Here is a 23,763-nt window from a genome sequence, read left to right as displayed (position 1 = left end):
GCCCCCATCATGTGCCAGTAATAAGCCCCCCATCATGTGCCAGTAATAAGCCCCCCATCATGTGCCAGTAATAAGCCCCACATCATGTGCCAGTAACAAGCCCCCCATCATGTGCCAGTAATAAGCCCCCATCATGTGCCAGTAATAAGCCCCCCATCATGTGCCAGTAATAAGCCCCCCCATCATGTGCCAGTAATAAGCCCCCCATCATGTGCCAGTAATAAGCCCCCATCATGTTCCAGTAATAAGCCCCCCATCATGTGCTAGTAATAAGCCCCCCATCATGTGCCAGTAATAAGCCCCCCATCATGTGCTAGTAATAAGCCCCCCTATCATGTGCCAGTAATAAGCCCCCATCATGTGCCAGTAATAAGCTCCCCATCATGTGCCAGTAATAAGCCCCCCATCATGTGCCACTAATAAGCCCCCATCATGTGCCAGTAAAAATCCCCCCCAATGTGCCAGTAAAAAGAGCCCCCTAATGTGCCTGTAATAAGCCCCCATCATGTTCCAGTAATAAGCCCCCCATCATGTGCCAGTAATAAGCCCCCCATCATGTGCCAGTAATAAGCCCCCCATCATGTGCCAGTAATAAGCCCCCCATCATGTGCCAGTAATAAGCTCCCCATCATGTGCCAGTAATAAGCCCCCCATCATGTGCCACTAATAAGCCCCCCATCATGTGCCAGTAAAAAGCCCCCCAATGTGCCAGTAAAAAGAGCCCCCTAATGTGCCTGTAATAAGCCCCCATCATGTGCCAGTAATAAGCCCCCCCATCATGTGCCAGTAATAAGCCCCCCCAATGTGCCAGTAACAAGAGCCCCCCTAATGTGCCAGTAAAACTATTGTAAAAAAAACCAAAAAACACTGATACTTACCTCCATGTCAGCGATGCGATGCAGGCCTCTTCCGGCCTGTGTCCCGCGCTGTATGGCTCAGGCGGCGCGATGACGTCATCGCGCCGCCTGCGCCGGCCTCTGATAGGCTGCCGGCCTAGTGCCTGCAGCCTATCAGAGGAAGGGGAAGGGACACACCTCTCCCTCCCCTGCCGCAGCACAGGCAGATGACTATGGAGATGAGCGCAATGGAAGCGCTCATCTCCCTGTTGTGCCCGGCTGCAGCCGCTCAGTTGGGGGGGCATTTTAGTTGGGTGGGCACATGGGGGGGGGCACAGCATGATGTAGGGGGGGCCGCGGCCCCCTCTGGCCCCCCCTGGCGATGCCACTGATTATATACTGTTTGGGCTGGTCGCTGGGCAGCCAGCGGGCCACAAGGAGACATTAATAACTGTATGGTATGGCTGCTAGGCAGACAGAGGGCCACAAGGAGACATTACACACTGTATGGGCTGGCTGGGCAGGCAGTGGGCCACAAGGAGACATTAATAACTGTATGGGCTGGCTGCTGGGCAGGCAGTGGGCTACAAGAGTCACTATACTGCATGGGCCCACCAGGAGACATTATATGGTCTGGACTCAGGAACTATACTGTAAGGGGGCCATAAGGTGACATTATACTGTATGGGACAACAGTTTGTAACCCCCCGTCAGTATAATAATGTCTTGTGGCCCACATACAGTAATGTCTTCTTGCTGCTCCTGTAGAGGGGCAACAGGGAGACCTTATACTGTATGAGGCTATGATACTGATGGGACTCATGATGACCTGTATATTATTCCCTAATGCCTGCTATTAGAGATCAAGTGCCATCACCATGTGCAGTGCAGCTTGCAAGCAGGGCCAGGGCCGTAGAAGACATAGACAAACGGTTATAACCTTTATTCATGACACCCGGGCCGTTAGGCACTCTCACTCCTCTTCTCCCACCTTGGCTCAGACATGGACTGCTGACTGACTTTGCGCCCCTCACTCCTGTGCTCAGCCAGTGGGCAGAGACTTGAATATGGGAGGAGGAGCCGTGGGCGGCCGCTGCAGGAACTAATATGTTATGTATGGTACGCATATGCACGATGTAGGGGCTTGCTGACACAGATTTAGGAGCGGTAAGCGTGCATATGACCGCTCCTATGATGTCACAAAATACCGCGGTTATTTGGAAACAGCAATATTGCTATATCGCTGTTTCTTAATACCGCGGTATATCATTGACACCAGTTTACCGCTCAACCCTAAGCTAAGGGGGTCAGGTAATCACTTTAAAAAGTGAGACATTGATTTATAGGGAGCCACTTCCAGAAGGTGGCACTAGCAAAACTGTTTTTACTTTCTCTATGTGATATGCAGTACCCCAGACCTGGGGGTATCTGCAAATGTTTTGGTTTGTTCCTGTTGTTACGTTATGCTTTATACACCCAGCATAACATGGTATGATTGGAAGGGACAGGGTTAACCACCCTGTTCCTGCCCTCTTGATAGGACTGGGCTAGTCCTCCTTCGTGACCAGAAGGTCAGTTCTAGTCTCGATAGTGAGGAGTCAGGAAGCATGTCCAACTACTCCAAGGATCTTAGGGACTAGTCTTGATCCAGCTTTTTTGTGAGACTACTAATCCAGGAAGTGACCAGCAAACCATAGCTTTACAGATCATGCTGCAGCTGAGGGACTATGGTTTAGACACCCGTCACCTAGCTTGCATCCAGACCAGAGCAACTAAAGCCTGCATTTCACAATGGACACCCATAGCCACAAGTAGTAGCATACAGCTGTTAGCCAGAAGTGCAAGAGAAAGTCTTTACCAAGATAACACAATAGATGTATCATTATATCTCAGGCACCTTACCTCATCATCTGGGGATAGAAATTGTACTTTGTACGAACTACTGCTGGATGTACTACAAGTTATCCCTTTAGTCAGTGAAAAAGTTACTTTTAGTCATTTACTTCTGGCAGGGGCAGACAGACCAAAGACTATACAAGGAAATTTCCTGGTGAACCAATACCCTGGGGACCACCCTTGCCCTCCTTATGGCCACCGGCTAGGTACATAATGATCTGATGCTCTCAGCATTAATTAATGCTAGGAGCATCAGGTACCTGGCTAATGGCTGCAGGTGCCTTCCTGAACTCAACTGTATCACCATCCTCAAACTTGAATTCTCTGGTGAGGGTAGCAGTATTTTGTGCCGCACTGTGATATTAGGATCTGCTGGGGCGATATTTTGTGCTGCACTATAGTATCACAGGCCCCGCAAACTTCTGTTGTCTCTGCCTACTTGTGTTGGCCCATCGTCTTTCAGTTCGGACCCCCCTACAACATTGGGACACTTTTTTTTTTTTCCAAGGCCACTTTAAGTTCCCAGTCTGCCCCTAACTTCTGGCCAATTTTTTTAACCACCTTTCCTCTGCACAGATCCCCAGAGAGCATCTGCCTGATGAAGTACATCATGACACAACATCTCATCAAGGTCACTACCACTCCCATCCTCTGCACTGACTCCTCAGGGGGTCACTGCAGATACCTATTTGGATGTTGTTTTCCTATGGAGCATTGCTACTAAGTCTCCATACAGAGCAACCATCAGTAGGATCAACACGTTAACCCAGGCCTATTGCCTTGTAGAGTTAAAAATACTGGTATTCTTTATCCACAGAGGTGTGGGGGCTAGCACCTCAGTGCACCTCAGCTCCTTAGTTTTCCTGTGCCGGCCATGCTGGCTAATTCACTAAAGCCCTTATACATAAAGAATAAAAGTCTGCAATTGATTTTCACAAGACAGGTATCCATTTAATCAACAGGATCAACACTACTAGGCAGTATATCTGCTTTAACGGGGTCGATCCTGCTGACAGACAGGTGCTCTTTAAGGAGAGCCAGTACCTCCTCTAAGGGCATCTAAGGCAGTGTAAGGGGCACAAGTGTATTTTTTTTGACTGTCCTAGGGGCAGAAAGAGGGTAATATTATTATTATCACCCTGTTTCTGCCCCTAAATAAAAATGCCACGACACAAAATGTCCACCTTTAATTATTTTTACTGTGAGTTGAGCACAAGGGGATCAATATTATTAGATTGGGGCAGAAAAGGGATACTTTATTACTGTCAAGGCCACATTATTATTCCCCAGGGGGCACAAAGGGACAATATTACTTTGTGGGTGTTATGGCGGTGGTTCATGTCCCCCTCTGCTCCGCTCCTTCTGATGGGCATGGTCACCATGCTCAACCACTCCAATCCTGTCTAATGGTATATGGCCTAAAAAAGGCATTATCCCGGTTTCACAGGCCACCTGTAAAGTCACCATTTATAATGTACAATTACCAAGAATTACAGAGGGCATTTTCAACCCTACAAGGATACAACTGACTTAGGACTTGTGTTCTTAATCTTTTAAGACCCTAGAATATCTCCTGCTCTCTGCATACCACCTGCATACTATCTGAATTGATTGAATGGGACAAAATATTTGAGCATTCAAGGGGCTCACATTCCATCTTTCCCCGATCCCACACTTTGCAAAAATCTAACTTTAATGCAACCATGTTGTCCATCCTCAATACTTACTGGAGATTGCCTCCATCACAAGAGGTTGTCCAAAGTTTCACAAGCAATGCTGGGAGAACTTTGAGTCCTTTTGGGAAGGCTATGAGACCACCTGTTGTATAACTGGCAGTATATCACTGCTATACACCAGAAAATACTCCAAAATAAATGTAATTCCCATTGGTTGGTCTTCTCTATAGAAATAAACATCATAGATCATATGGTCCATGTGCTTTATATGTCTTATAATTATTATAGGTAGTAGGTAACATATGTACCAACTTGTAACACATATATTATAAAGTAAAGCTCAGGATAAAAAATTTAAATGTGATTTTTGACCTGGGAAGTGGTTGGCCTTTGTTGTTTTTTCTATGCTTCCATCCAGGTGACATATGCCAGTGCTGCATGGTTTTTATGTTGTTATGACCAGCATAGCCCTTAGCCTAAAAAAGGAAAGCTGAAGACCTTGTCTTGTAAAATAAATCCTTGTCTTGTCCATATGTCCTTATTTGCTCATTGATAGGTGTGGGAGATGTGTGTGTGCTGAGGCCAGTTTTAGGTGTCCACAATGTATTTCAGTATCTGTATTCCTATACCACAGAACAGTTGAAGCACTATTTCTGGAACATTTTAAACCCTCCTCCTATGCAACCAGGGAAACCCACAACATTTCCTGGAACACCTACTTTGAGGCATGTTTGTAGAAGCCCTAACCCCTTTAGATCCTTATCTTCCAGCTGCAATAATCAGACTTCCAGTGAATCTACAGGCTTTCACCTCATCTGGAACCGACTTAAAACTAAGGGGGTATCACATCTTAACATCTGCTTCTCTTTTGCCTGTTTCCAGCAATGCCAAGATTGGGAATATTACTATCTCTGATCACGCACCATGCCATCTGACCCTCGCCCTGGCCTCACTACCAAGGAGGGAATGGAACTGGAGACTCAACGAATCCCTGTTGAACAACAGACTTCACCTTGACCAGGTTAGGTCTCAACTAGAGTTGTATTTCGGAATCAATTCCTCCGCACACAGCACCTCACCTATTGAGTGGGAAGCACATAAGGCTTACATTAGAGGTTCCTTCATCTCTATTGGCACTAGGGTAAAGAAGGAACATCAAAAGAAGGTAGACTCCATACTAACCCAGATAATGTTGCTAGAGAAATTAGACAAAATATCTGCATGTAGACAGAAACAGGGGGAACTAACAGAACTTAGACTCCAACTCAAAAACCTCCTAGCTCAGAAAGTGAGGGAACAAATGTTGAACTTTCAACATAAAGTGTATGCACACGGGGATAAGGGAGGCAAGTTGATGTCCTCGCTGCTAAAAAAAACAAAAAACGTTACATATATTCCCAAAATAAAACAGTCTGACGATAGAATTACTCAGGACACACCTGAAATAGCAAGAGCCTTCCAACAATTCTATGAGGGGTTATACAACCTAAACAAACCAACGTCTATAGACTAAACTGACTCCAGACATACACATATTAGTGAATTTCTAAACTCGCTCAAGCTCCCAACAGTCCGCCAAGCTGACATAGACCTATTAACTTCCCCAGTCACCCTGGAGGAGGTGTCCTCTATCATTCGCAGTTTCCCCCCTGGTAAGAGCCCAGGCCCAGACGGTCTGCCCCTACTGTACTACAGAAGCTTCCAAGATATCCTAACTCCCCGATTCACTGATGTATGCAATACATTACTACAAGGAGGTTCGTTGCCTAGACAGACTCAGGAATCGTATGTAACACTTATTCATAAAGAAGGCAAGGATCCCCAGAACTGTGGGAGTTATAGGCCAATTTCTCTCCTAAATTTGGATCTGAAAATCTGGGCCAAAATATTGGCATCCAGACTAAGTAAAATACTTCCCTATCTGATAGGCCCAGAACAGTCTGGATTTGTCCAGGGTAGAGAGGGGAAGGACAACACACACCGGATCTTCCACGTAATCCACGCCGCCAAAACAAAGCGGTTCCCGTTGACCCTGCTGAGCATTGACGCGGAAAAGACGTTTGACAGGGTCAACTGGAACTTCATAAAACTGACTTTAGAGAGATTTGCCATTCCTGACCCCTTCATTCATTCAATATTCACACTTTACCAACAACCACACGCCAGACTGAAAGTTAATGGAACATTGTCCCCAACATTTGAAATATAAAATGGGACCAGACAAGGGTGCCCAATGTCACCCTCCCTATTTATCCTAGTTGTAGAGACACTCATACAGCTAGTCAGACAGACTCAGGAAATCGAAGGCGTCAAGCATATAAGGGGAGAACTAAAATGTACCGCCTTCGCAGATGGCCTTTTATTCCTGGTGACTAACCCGGATAAAGGACTAGACCAACTGGTTAAAAAGATTGAGATATTTAGCCAGATATCTGACTTTAAGGTCAACCACTCTAAATCCGAAATTCTGAACATTTCACTTACTGACTCCAGAGCTACCTCCTTACAGAACAGTCTCCCTTTTCACTGGTCCAAAGGCCCAATACAGTATCTAGGAATAAAGATCCCAAAAAACCTAGATGATTTATTTAAATGTAATTACACTCCCCTCAAAAAGGATATCACACAACTATTGCTGAAATATAATCTGCCATATTTATCTTGGATCGGCAGAAAGAATGTGATCAAAGCTTATGTCTTCCCCAAGATCCTATATGTCATGCAACTTGTACCAATACACCTACCAAAAACATTCTTCCTGGAAATTAGGAGACTCTTCCTGAAATTCCTGTGGAATGGGAAAAAACCCAGGCTCGCACATCACCTCTTAGTCAGGAGTAGAGCAAGTGGCGGCTTAGGACTTCCAGACGTCTTGAGATATTACCAAGCTATCCAACTAAATAGATGGTTGGAATCAGTAGACCCCCAGAGACAACCAGATGTATTGGAGCTTATGCAGTATAGTGTTGGACCTACACTCCAACGGCTTCTCTGGCTAAATGACACCGGTCAAAATAAGAGTAATGCTACTGACCCCTTATTGAAAGGGATAAGAGAGACATGGAAGGAACTAGGCAGGAAGTTAGCACCTGACCCGTCCCCTCTAACACCTGCAAACCTCATCCCAGACCTCTTGGGAAACAATGGAGATATCCACCAGGAAGTATGGTCACTTCTAGCTCAGGTCAGACTGGGGGAGTTAACCCCAGACACAGAAACGTCAATATTAAGCAGGATTCCAGAACGGATAAAAAAACTCCCCTAGCTTTTTTCTCACAAGAGCATACATAGGTGCTGTCTGCGGAGGACTGAGAGAGAAGCTCAACTCAGCAAGGCAACTGACAGAGTTCGAAAAGACTCTTTTGTCCCCACTTCGTAAACAGAGGAAAATCTCAGCGATCTAGACCCTGGTGGGAGCCGAGAGCGAGGCGAAAAAACCTTTATATGTCAGAGACTGGGAGAGGGAGCTTGATATTGTTTTCTCAGAGTAGGAACTTAAAAAGCTCCTAGCTTTCTCGCATGGATCATCACCGTGCACACGTTTACAGGAAAATCATTTCAAGCTCCTATCCAGATGGTACAGAACTCCTGAGTTCTTGCACAAATGTGGTCTATCCCCTGATCGGTCTTGCTGGAGATGTGGCGGAGGAGAAGGATCTCTATCCCATATATGGTGGACATGCCGTCTAATCATCCCTTTTTGGGAAGGCGTCAACAAGGCTATAAATAAAGTTTCACCTACTGAGCTTAAGATTACACTTGAAATGGTATTCTTCTCACTTCCAACCGACCTTTATAGGCCATCCAAACACAATCTAATAACCCATCTCATAGCAGCGGCCAAAGCCATCATACCTCTCCACTGGAGAGACGCCAATGCTCCCTCAGTAAAGGAATGGATAGCTAAAGTAAACCAAATCTGTCAATTTGAAGAAATGACAAGCTGGATTAACAGAAGTCATGAGAAATTTCTGAAAACCTGGCTCCCTTGGAGGTCGATGGGCGATGGGCAGTGATGTGAATTACTTTGGTAGCCACATAGTAAATTAGGGGTGGGCTGGCATCACCTGACCGTCGCCTCAATTTAGGGATTTGCCCTTTAACATGCATATAATCCTACTGCGTACTGAAGCTGCTTGAACACTGTTTCTCTTCTCCCTTTCCCCCCCCCCCACCCCTCCCCTCTTTTTTTTTCTCCTATTTATACCCCCATTTTCTTTTTCTTTTCTTTTCTTTCTTTCTCTTCTTTCCTCTGTAATGTATAAATGTGCATACTATCCAGGCAGCCATAGCTCCCTTAGGCACTCCACTAGGCTATCATTCGGTCAATATCTTATGCCTCTAGGAGTCATATAGGAGTCCGAATTTATTGCTACAACATGAGCTACTATGTACGACTATGCGATGTTACCTCATGTAGTTGTTATCTGTTATGCTTATATATTTGTGCCATTGGCTTGATGTAATCCCAATTTATGGCCAACAGGCTATTGTTTGTCTGTATCTTGAAAATTCTGAAAATAAAGAATTTACAAAAAAAAAAAAACTAAGGGGGTCATTTATCAAACCTGTGTAAAGTAGAACTGGCTTAGTTACCCATAGCAACCAATCAGATTCCACCTTTCATTTTGGACAGCTCCTTTGGAAAATGAAAGCTGGAATCTGATTGGTTGCTATGGGCAACTAAACCGGTTCAACTTTACACCAGTTTGATAAATCTCCCCCTAAATATTTAAAAGGGATTGCTCAGCTTAGGACAACACCTGATCATAATTCAAGAGGATGTGCCTTGTCAATGTTTCTAAAAACAACTTGGAAACATTTCTAGAATTATCTGCATGAAAAACTATATTACGTTGCTAAGGCTACTTTCACACTGGCGTTTGGTTCCGTTGTGAGGATCCATTCAGGGATCTCACAAGCGGTGCAAAACGGAGCAGTTTTGCCCTAATGCATTCTGAATGGATAAGGATCCGCTCAGAATGCATCAGTTTGCCTCCGTTCCGCCTCCATTCCGATTTGGAGGCAACACCAATACGCTGTCTGCAGCGTTTTGGTGTCCGTCTGACGAAACTGAGCCAAACGGATCCGTCCTGACACACAAAGTAAGTCATGGGGACGGATCCGTTTTCACTGACACAAATATGGCACAATAGAAAACGGATCTGTCCCCATTGACTTTCAATGGTGTTCTAGACGGATCCGTTTGGCTATGTTAAAGATAATACAAACGGATCCGTTCTGAACGGTTGTATTATCTGAATGAATGTGTTTGTGCTTGATCCATGATGGATCCGCACCAAACGTGAGTGTGAAAATAGCCTAAGACGACCTACACAATTACAGATAAACTGCTTGCAAAAGTTTATTGGACAGAACATGCAAAGGACACATAAAGCATTATAAAAGGAGGCACAATAGAAGGTCCTTGAAAGATAATGGTCTGGAAGGTCTGAAATGGAAGTTTCCTCAGCTTCTGCAAAGGTCTGTGTTAATATTTCTCTTTTACTTCCCTAACCTGTGAAGAGACGACTTGCCATCCACCACGTCTTCAAAAATGGTCCTGACAGTTCTCGTTCTGTTTGGATCTTTGGAGGAAAAATAAAGTTGATAATTTAACTGGGGAAATACATTTTTGGATATGAAAAGTTCAGTGTTGCTGACTAATTGTTGCTGTGACTAAATACATGACCAATGAGTCGGAATATGTCTCTACTTGTTTAATTATATGTTTAATTACATTACATTGCCATTGCCGATGTGTATGAGAAATGGCCCTACTAATCCAAGCCATCTACCAAAGGGGGGAACTAGGAGTTTGGACATATTCATTTCCTTCAGAGAGGCGGCACTAGAAGTTTTCAGTATCCACTTAATCTTCATTCATGCCAATGGGAATTTTTGTGGTCCAGCTGGAGATAATAGTTACCACACAGTTATGGGCAGCCTTGCATTCCTATGTACCTATCCAAATAAATGAATGATCATGTAATACTGGATGGGTCAGGTCCCCCAAAGAGAGAGATGTTCCTTGAGGTCAATATCTTAATGAGACAGCCCTTACAAAGTCTGTTTTAAACTTAGCATATTTTCACTCTATATCATCCACACTATAATCCTAGATATATCCTATGGGAATACTCAATAGATGAATTAATTATCACAAAAACTATGAGTAACATCAAGTCCACTTTAAAATTAAATCTTTATTTAGATAAATAATAAAATAGATCTTCGTGAATAGTAGGGAAAACAACCAAAAAAATTGCGAAGATCTATTTTAATATTTACCGTATCTAAAAAAAGATTACATTTTTAAAGGGGACTTGATGTTTCTCAATGTTTTTGTGATAATTAACTTAGCATATTTGAGGATTATGTCTGAGTTGTCTTTGTCTTTGTTTCATGTACAAGATGGCAGATTGGTTTTCACTATTACTGCATACTGTACATGCATTGTCTTAGACAGCACCTTATTCAGGTTATTCTGTTTCATGGTAATTCTTGAAGACAGCTTACCTTTAGAGGAGTCCACTGAAGTTGCCGGGACCTTTTAACTGTAGAAGAACTTGATGAAATGCCCAGTTTTGACCTTGAGTATGGAAGAGTTTTGTTAGTCAAAACATGGATGTGAGAAGAAACCATCATACCATAATTTTTTCTTATTTATCTTCCATACCCTTCTCCATCGAGTAGCTGACGATATTTCTCAATTTCTTGCTCCAACCGGGCTTTTATATCGAGCAGCCGATTATACTCATCGCTTTGACGTTCCATGTCACATCTCAGCTGGGCCAATTGTTCTTCCACGCTACTGATAATGTTCTGTATTTGTGCAATCTGGGCACAATACCGACCTTCAGTTTCTGCCAATGTGGATTCAAGGGATCTTTTCTGCAGATGTGAACAAAAGTAATCATGTATCATGTATTAAAGTCTTTTCTGAGCTTAATATTGATGACCTATTTTTAAGGATAGGTCAGTAGTATCTGATCGGTGGGGTCAGACACCTGGGCCTTCCACCAATCAGCTGTTTGAGAAGGCAGCGGCGCTCACACCTTTTCCTAAATCTCGTGCCTAGGCGCATGCCACCCCAATAGAAATGAATGGGGCACAGCCACTATACAATGTACTGCGCTGTGCTTGGTAAGCACAGAGAAGGCAGTGGTGCTCACAGGAGTGCCATGCCCTTCTCAAACAGCTGATCAGCAGGGGCCCGGGTTGTTGGACCCCACTGATCAGATACTGATGAATTATCCGGAGGATAGGTCATCAGTATTAAAGTCTTGGAAAACCCTTTTAAGGATTTTACCTTTTATAGGTGCAAGTATAGTAAAGATACTATAATATGTGATGTTTGGAGAAATATTCAATGATAGTTCCCTGCAATGAAGATGCAAATAGATGACGATCACTGAGGCATAGGATATGGTATGGCAGCATATGTCCTTCAGGTGGACACATGCACCTACAACAGCTCTGTATTGTACACAGCTGCATGAGACCTCTACTGTACCTCTGTATAGCTTTGATTTCATACACAAGATTTCAGAGATTCCTTCTGTCACTCAACAAAGCCTGTACGGCTGCCCACAAACCTGGTACAAGCGAAGCATAAGGCCTCTGCACTGCCATGTAGGCTTCATGTCTGTGTGAATAGTTGGACCACTTGCTTAGAAAATCAAAGAAAAGGGAGCATCTATCATCTGACAGTGGTTCCTGATATCATAAAGAATTTAGCAAATGACAGATTATAGCCCCCAGTTCTCTTGAGAAAACGACAGATTCCTTTCAAGAACAGACTTGTTGTGATCATGAGGCTCATTATGGCTCCTTCCCAGCACTAAAGATTATTGATCAGGAAGAAGACAAATCAACACCAGGAACTGGAACTCTAAACTTTGACATCAGAGAAAATGATGGTGGTGTGTAAGAGATTACTAAGGGCACTTTCACGCTAGCGTTTTTGTTTTCCGGTATTGAGTTCAGTCACAGAGGCTTAATACCGGGAAAAATTATCAGTTTTATCCTAATGCATTCCGAATGGGTGCATCAGTTCAGTCCCTCTTACGTTTTTTGGCCGGACAAAATACCGCAAGCGTGCTGCAGTTTTCTCTCTGGCCAAAAATTCGGAACACTTGCTGGAATGCCGGATCCGGCAACAATTTCCTTTGAAATGCATTAATGCCGGATCTGGCCCCAAGTGTTCCGGCAAAACGGATCCGGTTTTTGCGGTCTGCGCATAGGCAGACCTTTAAAAAATGAGAAAAATAATAAACAGCGGATCTGTTTTTCCGGATGACAACCGGAAAGACGGATCCGGTATTGCAATGCATTGTGAGACGGATCCGGATCAGTCTCACAAATGCATCCGTTGCGACGTAAAACTGCCTGCCGGAATCCTCTGCCGCAAGTGTGAAAGTTCCCTAACCTTGGCACCATTGCTTTCAGTGGTAATCTGTAACCTTTGGTGTTCCTGCTGTTGGAAGCTGCGGCTTACAGCAGGCCAGAACTTGTAGTTTTGTAGCTAACAAGGATCACTAGCCTTGAGCATTTGTCTTATTGTGCTGTGTAATATGGTAAATCTATGTAGCATCAATTTCCCATCTATTCATTAGACTGATTGATTAGATTACTCATAGGCTCTAGTATTCTTGTTTAACACTATTATATTCATACCATTGCCAACTGGGGACTGTAGCTCTATCTCCAGGGACTGAAGACTTCTTTCAGGTCAGAGATCTCAGAAGTGCTGGTCTGCACCTCGGCCACCCCGGCTGTAATTTCTTTCTCAGCTCCCTACTCTGAAACAGCAAAGTAGTAAATTACAAATCAATTCTAAATTAACATATGAAATCACATGTAGTTTTTTTTGGGGGATTGTATGTATGAAAGAAGTTGTGTCCTTCACACGATTCTTTTAGGTACAAAGAGCCCATTGACAATAAGCTCATTAGAGGGTAACATACTGCTAGGACCCACAATAATTACCCGTAAACTATGGTGGTACCTGACAGCGAGTGTCTAATTCCCTTCCCTGCAGGGGATATTAAAGAGTCACAGCAAACAGTTCTCATTGAATAGGTCGGTCCTTGTGACATATAGATGTGCTAGATCTCCAGAGTGAGAGATGATGGTTATGAATGCTATATGCAGGGGCGGAACTACTAGTGGCTCTACAGGGCTCGCAGATGTAATGACTACTGTGGGTGCGTGTGGCAGGTGAGGCCCACACCATAATGGATAACATACACAGCAGCTAGGTCTTCTTCTTACCTCAACAACTACAATGCTGCTGAGAAGAGCATGATGTGCTCTGTTCAACAGGGGAACTGAGCTAGGCGAGTATTACTTTTGTTAATTTTACAGAGGCAACACTAGAGGGGGGTCACTAAGTGGGCATTTTACTGTGTTTCAGAACTAAGGTGGGCATAGCTACTGGGTGGAAGCTTTAAGAGGGCGTAACTTTAGGGTGAGGGCACTAAAGGGCATAATTACTGTGTGGGGACCACTAAAGGGGCATAACTACTGTGTGGGAGCACTAAGGGGGCATGACTACTGTAAAGGGGGCACTAAGGGGAAATAGCTACTGTGTGGGATACTAAGGGGGCATACAGGGCCCAGGTGGCATACTGTAAAGTAAACTCTTGACTCCTCCTCCTGTCCAATACTAGTAAGTGTTTCATTTTCATGTTTTTTACATGACTTAGTGAGTGGGGGTTTGAAAGGCGAATGTGGGCAGTGCTGACTAGCTGCAGGATGGGGATTGCAGGGAAGTTGCTTGGCGGGGGGCCTGTTCAAAAATTTGCTATGTGGCCCTGCTTTTTTTTTTGTAATGCCGCTGACTAATAGTTAAGGATCCAGAACAGGCACTTTCCTCTTTTAAGTGAGAATTGTTACCCTTACAGGGTTACGTCAGGGTTTCTAAATCAAACAAAACTGGGCCTATCTGCACCTTTCCAGACTTGTAGAAAGGACTTGCTTTCCCAAAGTCAAAAAATATGTTTGCACCCCTAGTCCTGAATCTACCGTAAAGACCCTATCCAATTTAGAGTGGTTTGTGTGGCCTTCCATCTTGGAACCCTGGACTCTGGGGCACATACACCATGGCTTACCCCTCTCATTACCCTTTTTACATAAAAACATGATATCTCCATATACCTGCTCAAGGAACCGAGCCTCAGCTTCCTTTCTGTTCCTCTCAGCAATTGCTTCATACTGTTCCCTCATGTTGTTCAGAATTTTGGTCAGATCTGTTCCCGGAGTAGCATTCATCTCAACTGTAACTTCTCCGGTTTGTGAACCATGAAAAGAATTCATCTCCTAGATACAACAAAAGGAAATTGAATTAAGCTCATTATCGCTTTTGAAGAATAATATGTAGCATCGACATACAGGTTCTTTAAAAAAAATTAGCATATTGTGATAAAGTTCATTATTTTCTGTAATGTACTGATAAACATTAGACTTTCATATATTTTAGATTCATTACACACAACTGAAGTAGTTCAAGCCTTTTCTTGTTTTAATATTGATGATTTTGGCATATCAGCTCATGAAAACCCAAAATTCCTATCTCAAAAAATTAGCATATTTCATCCGACCAATAAAAGAAAAAGTGTTTTTAATACAAAAAAAAGTCAACCTTCAAATAATTAAGTTCAGTTATGCACTCATATTTGGTCGGGAATCCTTTTTGCAGAAATGACTGCTTCAATGAGGCTTGGCATGGAGGCAATCAGCCTGTGGCACTGCTGAGGTGTTATGGAGGCCCAGGATGCTTCGATAGCGGCTTTAAGCTCATCCAGAGTGTTGGGTCTTTCAACTTTCTCTTCCCAATATCCCCCAGATTCTCTATGGGGTTCAGGTCAGGAGAGTTGGCAGGCCAATTGAACACAGTAATACCATGGTCAGTAAACCATTTACCAGTGGTGAAAAATGAAATCTTCATCTCCATAAAGCTTTTCAGCAGATGGAAGCATGAAGTTCTCCAAAATCTCCTGATAGCTAGCTGCATTGACCCTGCCCTTGATAAAACACAGTGGACCAACACCAGCAGCTGACATGGCACCCCAGACCATCACTGACTGTGGGTACTTGACACTGGACTTCAGGCATTTTGGCATTTCCCTCTCCCCAGTCTTCCTCCAGACTCTGGCACCTTGATTTCCGAATGACATGCAAAATTTGCTTTCATCCGAAAAAAGTACTTTGGACCACTGAGCAACAGTCCAGTGCTGCTTCTCTATAGCCCAGGTCAGGCGCTTCTGCCGCTGTTTCTGGTTCAAAAGTGGCTTGACCTGGGGAATGCGGCACCTGTAGCCCATTTCCTGCACACGCCTGTACACGGTGGCTCTGGATGTTTCTACTCCAGACTCAGTCCACTGCTTCCGCAGGTCCCCCAAGGTCTGGAATCGGTCCTTCTCCACAATCTTCCTCAGGGTCCGGTCACCTCTTCTCGTTGTGCAGCGTTTTCTGCCACACTTTTTCCTTCCCACAGACTTCCCACTGAGGTGCCTTGATACAGCACTCTGGAACAGCCTATTCGTTCAGAAATTTCTTTCTGTGTCTTACCCTCTTGCTTGAGGGTGTCAATGATGGCCTTCTGGACAACAATCAGGTCGGCAGTCTTACCCATGATTGCGGTTTTGAGTAATGAACCAGGCTGGGAGTTTTTAAAAGCCTCAGGAATCTTTTGCAGGTGTTTAGAGTTAATTAGTTGATTCAGATGATTAGGTTAATAGCTCGTTTAGAGAACCTTTTCATGATATGCTAATTTTTTGAGATAGGAATTTTGGGTTTTCATGAGCTGTATGCCAAAATCATCAATATTAAAACAAGAAAAGGCTTGAACTACTTCAGTTGTATGTAATGAATCTAAAATATATGAAAGTCTAATGTTTATCAGTACATTACAGAAAATAATGAACTTTATCACAATATGCAAATTTTTTGAAAAGAACCTGTATAAGATACAACTGTAATATCAGCGTATAGGGTCATCTTATGAACGGATCCGGTTATATTATCTTTAACATAGCCAAGATGGATCCGTCATGAACTCCACTGAAAGTCAACGGGGGACGGATCAGTTTTCTATTGTGTCAGAGAAAACGGATCCGCCCCCATTGACTTGCATGGTGGGTCATAAAGGATCCATCTTGCTCCGCATCCCATTACGGAAAGCATGCTGCGTTTGCTCTTCGTACGAGAACTGAACGGAATGCATTTTGGAGCATTCCGTTCTGTTCAGCTACATTTTGTCCCCACTGACAATGAATGGGGACAAAACGGAAGCGTTTTTTTCCCCAGTATTGAGACCCTATGACGGATCTCAATACCGGAAAATAGAAACGCTAGTGTGAAAGTAGCCTTAGAAGTCTGCATTGTTCCTCTGCTCTTCCTCCTAGAGAAGTATGAATACATTTTCAACTGGGTGTTACCACTCCTCTTGTCAATGGGGTGTGTCCCTACACAGTCTGACAGTGTTAGCTGTGGTTAGTCAGTGTCAGAATATTTAAGGACACACCCTATTGACAAGATGAAATGCTATCACCCAGTTGGCAATTTAATTGTATGATTCTAGGAAGAATAACAGAGGATCCACACCTTGCAGACTTCTAGGCAAAGATGTGACAGAATAGCTATTTCAAGGGCTTTAAATATTTTTAGAAAAATAGCAGACAGGTCCTCTTTGAATGAACAACCCAATATTGGTGGACAACAGTGTATACATTTTCATAGGCTTTTTAATTAGTGTGGTTGCCTCTGGTTATAATAGAGTTCTGGCTTTATTTGGAAACTTACTTTATTAACTATTTTATAGTATGAATCTTTGCCTAAAAGTTGCCCATAGACAGTAGCTGGACAATCATACTAATTTTGTTGGGTCCCATTGATAATCTAATGTCTGATAGACCTTCAAAGTGGCACCAGGATTACCTGCCCCTCTCAGCCTATCATCTTACAGAGTTCATAATTTGTACATATTATATTAAGGCCTCATGCACACGACCGTTTTTCTTTGCGGTCCGCAAAAACGGGTTCCGTTTTTCCGTGATCCGTGACCGTTTTTTCGTCCGTGGGTCTTCCTTGATTTTTGGAGGATCCACGGACATGAAAAAAAAGTTATTTTGGTGTCCGCCTGGCCGTGCGGAGCCAAACGGATCCGTCCTGACTTACAATGCAAGTCAATGTGGACGGATCCGTTTGACGTTGACACAATATGGTGCAATTGCAAACGGATCCGTCCCCCATTGACTTTCAATGTAAAGTCAGGAGTTAATATACCATAGGATCAGAGTTTTCTCCAATCCGATGGTATATTTTAACTTGAAGCGTCCCCATCACCATGGGAACGCCTCTATGTTAGAATATACCATCGGATTTGAGTTACATCGTGAAACTCAGATCCGACAGTATATTCTAACACAGAGGCATTCCCATAGTGATGGGGACCCTTCTAGTTAGAATATACTACGAACTGTGTACATGACTGCCCCCTGCTGGCTGGCAGCACCCGATCTTTTACAGGGGGCTGTGATCAGCACAATTAACCCTTCAGGTGCCGCACCTGAAGGGGTTAATTGTGCGTATCATAGCCCCCTGTAAGAGATCAGGGGCTGCCAGGCAGCAGGGGGCAGACCCCCCTCCCTCCCCAGTTTGAATATCATTGGTGGCCAGTGTGCGGCCTCCGTCGCCCCCCCTCCCTCCCTTTATTGTAATATCATTGGTGGCCAGCGTGCGCCCCCCCTCTATTGTAATATCATTGGTGGCCAGTGTGCGGCCTCCCCCGCCCCCCCTCCCTCCCTCTATTGTAATATCATTGGTGGCCAGTGTGCGGCCTCCGTCGGCCCCCCCTCCCTCCCTTTATTGTAATATCATTGGTGGCCAGTGTGCGGCCTTTGTCGGCCCCCCCCTCCCTCTATTGTAATATCATTGGTGGCCAGTGTGTGGCCTCCCCTCTCCCCCCCTGCCCGACCATTGGTGGCAGCGGAAAGTTCCGATCGGAGTCCCAGTTTAATCGCTGGGGCTCCGATCGGTAACCATGGCAACCAGGACGCTACTGCAGGCCTGGTTGCCATGGTTACTTAGCAATATTACAATATTAGAAGCATCATACTTACCTGCTGCGCTGTCTGTGACCTGCCGGGAGCTCCTCCTACTGGCAAGTGACAGGTCTGTGCGGCGCATTGCTTAATGATCTGTCACTTACCAGTAGGAGGAGCTCCCAGCCGGTCACAGACAGCGCAGCAGGTAAGTATAATGCTTCTAATATTGTAATATTGCTAAGTAACCATGGCAACCAGGCCTGCAGTAGCGTCCTGGTTGCCATGGTTACCGATCATAGCCCCAGCGATTAAACTGGGACTCCGATCGGAACTCTCTGCTGCCACCAATGATCAGGTGGGGGGGGGAGAGGGGAGGCCGCACGCTGGCCACCAATGATAACACAATAAAAGGAGGGGGGGGGGGGGGGGGGGGCGCACGCTGGCCACCAATGATAACACAATAAAGGGGGGGGGGGGGGGGCCGGGGGGAGGCCGCACACTGGCCACCAATGATATTACAATAGAGGGAAGGAGGGGGGCCCTCTCACTGGCCACCAATGATATTCAAACTGGGGAGGGAGGGGGCTCTGCCCCCTGCTGCCTGGCAGCCCCTGATCTCTTACAGGGAGCTATGATACGCACAATTAACCCCTTCAGGTCCAGCACCTGAGGGGTTAATTGTGCGGATCACAGCCCCCTGTAAGAGATCGGGTGCTGCCAGGCAGAAGGGGGCAGTCATGTACACAGTTCGTAGTATATTCTAACTAGAAGCGTCCCCATCACTATGGGTACGCCTCTGTGTTAGAATATACTGTCGGATTTGAGTTTTCACAAAGTGAAAACTCAGCTCTGAAAAAGCTTTATGCAGACGGATCTTCGGATCCGTCTGTATGAAAGTAGCCTACGGACACAGATCACGGACAGGTCCTATTTTTTTGACGGACAGGATACACGGATCACGGAGGCGGATGACAAACGGGGCATTTTCCGAGTTTTCAACGGACCCATTGAAAGTCAATGGGTCCGCAGAAAATCACGGAAAACAGAACAACGGCCACGGGTGCACACAACGGTCGTGTGCATGAGGCCTAAGGGTCTACATTTCACCACCCCCCATCCCATAAACAGTGCTACCTTTTTTCATGGCTATGGCTGGTATTGCAGCCACCAAGGCACCTTTTTTCCATGGCTATGGCAGGTATTGCAGCCACCAAGGCACTGGGGTGAGCTGCAATATCAGATGCAGCCCAAACACAAGACACTTTCTGGACAACAGACAGACCGTTGTTCCTACTCTCATACAAGCATTATTTGAAGGGTCTGAAATAAATCCATTACTCAGAAGGGAAGACTTTGCTCAGGGTCTCCATACTGTAGAATTTGGGACTTTCTTGACACCACCGAGGAGAGAATGTAAATTACAGAGCACCCATAATCAAAGATTTGAAGAATTCCTGCAGGTGTAAGTCATAAACAGGCAGGTTCTAGACATCAAAAGCTCAGTTGCCAGAGGGAAAATATGTTTAAACTTCAGCTACTTGAACATATTTCAGTTATTTATTTAATGGATAATTGTAGATTATGGGAGTCAACATCAATCATAATCATCCTTTATATCATGCTGTATGCATCATCCATCCAAAAGTTCATCAACACCTTTGTCTTGTGTAACTTCCTAAGGCCTCTTTCACATGGGTGTTATGGATTGGGGCCGGATAGGATGCGGGTGCATGGCGGAGAAATCGTGCGAGTGAGCACACAATTTCAGTCAGTTTTGACTGTGATTGTGTTGCGTGGTTCAGTTTTTTCCGCGCGAATGCAATGCGTTTGACACGCGCGTAAGAAAAAACTGAATGTGGTACCCAGACCCGAACTTCTTCAATGAAGTTCAGGTTTGGGTTAGTTGTAGTGTAGATTTTATTATTTTTCCTTATAACATGGTTATAAGGGAAAATAATAGCATTCTTTAATACAGATTGCTTAGTAGTAGGTCAATTGAGGGTTAAAAAATAAAAAATAATTAACTCACCTCCTCCAATTGATCGCGTAGCTGCCAGTCTCCTGCTCTTTCTTCAGGACCTGTGGTGACGTCACTGAGCTCATCTCATGGTCCAATCACATGATCCATCACCACGGTGATGGACCATGTGATTGGACCATGTGATGTGACGTCACCACAGGTCCTTTAGCCGGCAGCTCATGATTAAAAAAGTAAGAGCTCGCCAACTATGCGATCAAGAGGAGGAGGTGAGTTAATTATTATTTTTTTTTAATCCCTCAATCCACATTTTACTTAGCATTCTGTATTAAGAATGCTATTATTTTCTCTTAAAAATAATAATGATCGGGTCCCCATCCCGATCGTCTCCTAGAAACCGTGCGTGAAAATTGCACTGCATCCGCACTTGCTTGCGGATGCTTGCGATTTTCACGTAGCCCCATTCACTTCTATGGGGCCTGCGTTGCGTGAAAAACACACAAAGTAGAGCATGCTGCGATTTTCACGCAACGCACAAGTGATGCGTGAAAATCACCGCTCATGTGCACACCCCCATAGAAATGAATGGGTCAGTGCGGGTGCAATGCGTTCACCTCACGCATTGCACCCGCACGGAAATCTCGCCCGTGTGAAAGAGGCCTAAATGTGCAATGATCTTATCCTTAATTAGAAGAAGCCATTAAAGGGGTTGTCTGGTAATTAAAAATCTTGTACAAAAATGTATCAAAATGTAATCATATTATATTCATCACTTTCTCCAGCACCGTTCTGGGCGGAGCTGGTGCGGTCTTCCTACTTCTGTTTGTTTATAAATAGCAGTGGTAACATGCCTGGATAGGGTATGGGACCACTGCAGCCAATCTCTGTCCTCAGCAGTGTACCGATGAGTACTGTGATTGGCTGCAGTGGTTACATGCCCTTTCCTAGGATTTCACTATGTGGCATGCTGATGATGTGCATAGTGACTTATGCAGCTAATCACTGTCCTCAGCGGCAGACCACTGAAAGCAGTGGTTGGCTTCAGCGGCCACCTGCCATATCCAGGCACGTTACCACTGCTGTCTTTTTTAAAACAACGGTAGGTGGACCAAACTGGGACTGGAACTAGGGGTAAGTATAATGCTTTTTTTATTATTATTATTATTATTATTATTATTATTATTATTATTATTATTATTATTATTATCTTAAACAACCCTTTGAATGTTCATGCTATAAAGAAGTGGCATATGATGTCATAGTGGACCTCAAAGTTGATCTACACAATTTTGAAAAAAAGCGGTCAAAGTTCAGATGAATATTTCCAGTAGTGCAATTCTTGCATCTGACAGGGTTGGATCCAGCATAGAATCGATCTTTTGGATGGTGCAAAGCAGCAACATACAGTTTTAAAAACAGTAAAACCTCATTGAGATGACAACCCAAAATTGTAGTGAAAAATGGTCTTTTGGAGGAGTAGTCTTCTAAGAACATATTTACATTTATATTTGCACATAAACCAGTCTAGTGCCAGTGGCAGACACACAATAAAAGCCACATAGAGTTTGACTTCCTACCTCTTGATGGTTCTTCTTGAGATATATCAATTCTTCAGTAAGGCTTTCAATCTGTACTTCCAGGTCACTTTTTGCTAAGGTTAGTTCATCAAGGACTCTGCGTAAACCATTAATATCAGCCTCCACACTCTGTCGGAGAGCCAGCTCGTTCTCATATCTGTGAAGACATCATCTCCATTAATATACTGTCATCTTTATGGGTTCAAGTGCAACCAGCTATTCACCTTAAACATATAAACCTGATTATATTACTCACTTTAGTCTGAAGTCATCGCATGCCAGCCTGGCATTGTCAATTTGCAAAATGATCTTGGCGTTGTCAATAGTGGCAGCTAAGATCTAAAATATGAGGTGTAAACAATGATTTCATACTATTATGACACAGAAACCAAACATGAAAAATTGACGCTTCTAACTCATGTCTAGAACAGAATTATGGTATGACACTAAAGCAACTGTTAGTCTCCCTCAAGTTGAAGGATTAACAACCCTGCTCAGGTCCTTTCAACCTTCAAGCAAAATGGAGGATCACAACATTAGCTTACATCAATTATGTGGGCCCAAGAGGCAACATTTCTGGTACATAATTCTACATCAATAGTTATGTAGTTCATTTAATGGCTTTTCTAAAATATGGGTTTTAAAAATGTAAGCTTTATCCAAAGGCCATTGTCAATGTTGTTAAAACTTGGAGAACCCCTTTAGGTCAGCCATTGTATACATGCATTTTCCCATCTGGAACAGGAATTTGAAGCCATCTATGAAGCAGCCCAATGCACAGTAGTAAACACAACATACATTAAATGAAAAACTGGAATCACTCAATGGTAATGTCTTACCTTATTCCTGAGATCCTCAATTATTTTTTCATACTTGCTGTAGTCTGGTGCTCCTTCAGTAGTGGAGCCTGGGCGGCGTTTTTCATACCACTCTCGGATTTTGCGCTCAAGATCAGCATTATCCTCCTCTAATGCCCTGACCTTTTCTAAGTAGGCAGCCAAACGATCATTTAGGTTCTGCATGGTGTGTTTTTCACTGGTTCCTAAAATTCCATCCATTGCACCTCCTCCACCCCCGAATCCTCCACCAGCGCCTCCACCAAATCCTCCACCATATCCACCACTAACTCCTCCACCAAATCTCACACCCCCACTTCCACCAAATGCACCTCCGCCACCAGCTGCTCCACCAAATCCCCCTCCATAGCCACTACTAACACCTCCACCAAATCCTGATCCATAACCTCCACCACCCCCCGCAGCAAAACCTTCACCAAATTCACCACCGAATTCATCATAGCCAAAATTTCCAAAGCCTGCTCCATTCATTATTATTCCTCCTTGACCCCCACCATATCCTCCACCTGCACTACTTCCCCCAGATTTCTGACTGAATTGTGTTGATCTCCTAAATGAAGCAGACCCTGAACTTTGGCCACCACCTAACGACCTTGCATATTGGCTTGTCATGATGGTGGATTCGAAAATGAACTTTCAGTGCAATCTGTGGCTGTTGTAGCGACCAGACGGTAGTGCAGTTAGGTTTCCCTTCTTTTTATATGAAATAATGATGGGTGTATCCTCTTTTAGTCTTCAGTTGGAAGAAATAACTGTTGTGTAAGATTAGGGATTTGGTGCCCAGGTGAATAATTTATTCCTATTTAATATGTTCTTCTATGTGCAAATATTTTTGCCTACAACTATGTTTATTAAATCAAACAGGTAATAGGGGTGGAGTGTCATTATCCCA

At 44.1% G+C, this 23,763-nt stretch overlaps 1 pseudogene; it reads right to left on the bottom strand.

Moving 5' to 3' along the window:
• Positions 1-7,729: 7,729 nt before the first annotated feature.
• Positions 7,730-23,563, bottom strand: LOC121005686 (annotated as a pseudogene).
• Positions 23,564-23,763: the final 200 nt, after the last annotated feature.

The sequence above is a fragment of the Bufo bufo genome, chromosome 6 (genome assembly GCF_905171765.1).
Source record: "Bufo bufo chromosome 6, aBufBuf1.1, whole genome shotgun sequence".
Taxonomy (NCBI): domain Eukaryota; kingdom Metazoa; phylum Chordata; class Amphibia; order Anura; family Bufonidae; genus Bufo; species Bufo bufo.
This window is presented reverse-complemented; position numbering and strand designations above follow the sequence as displayed.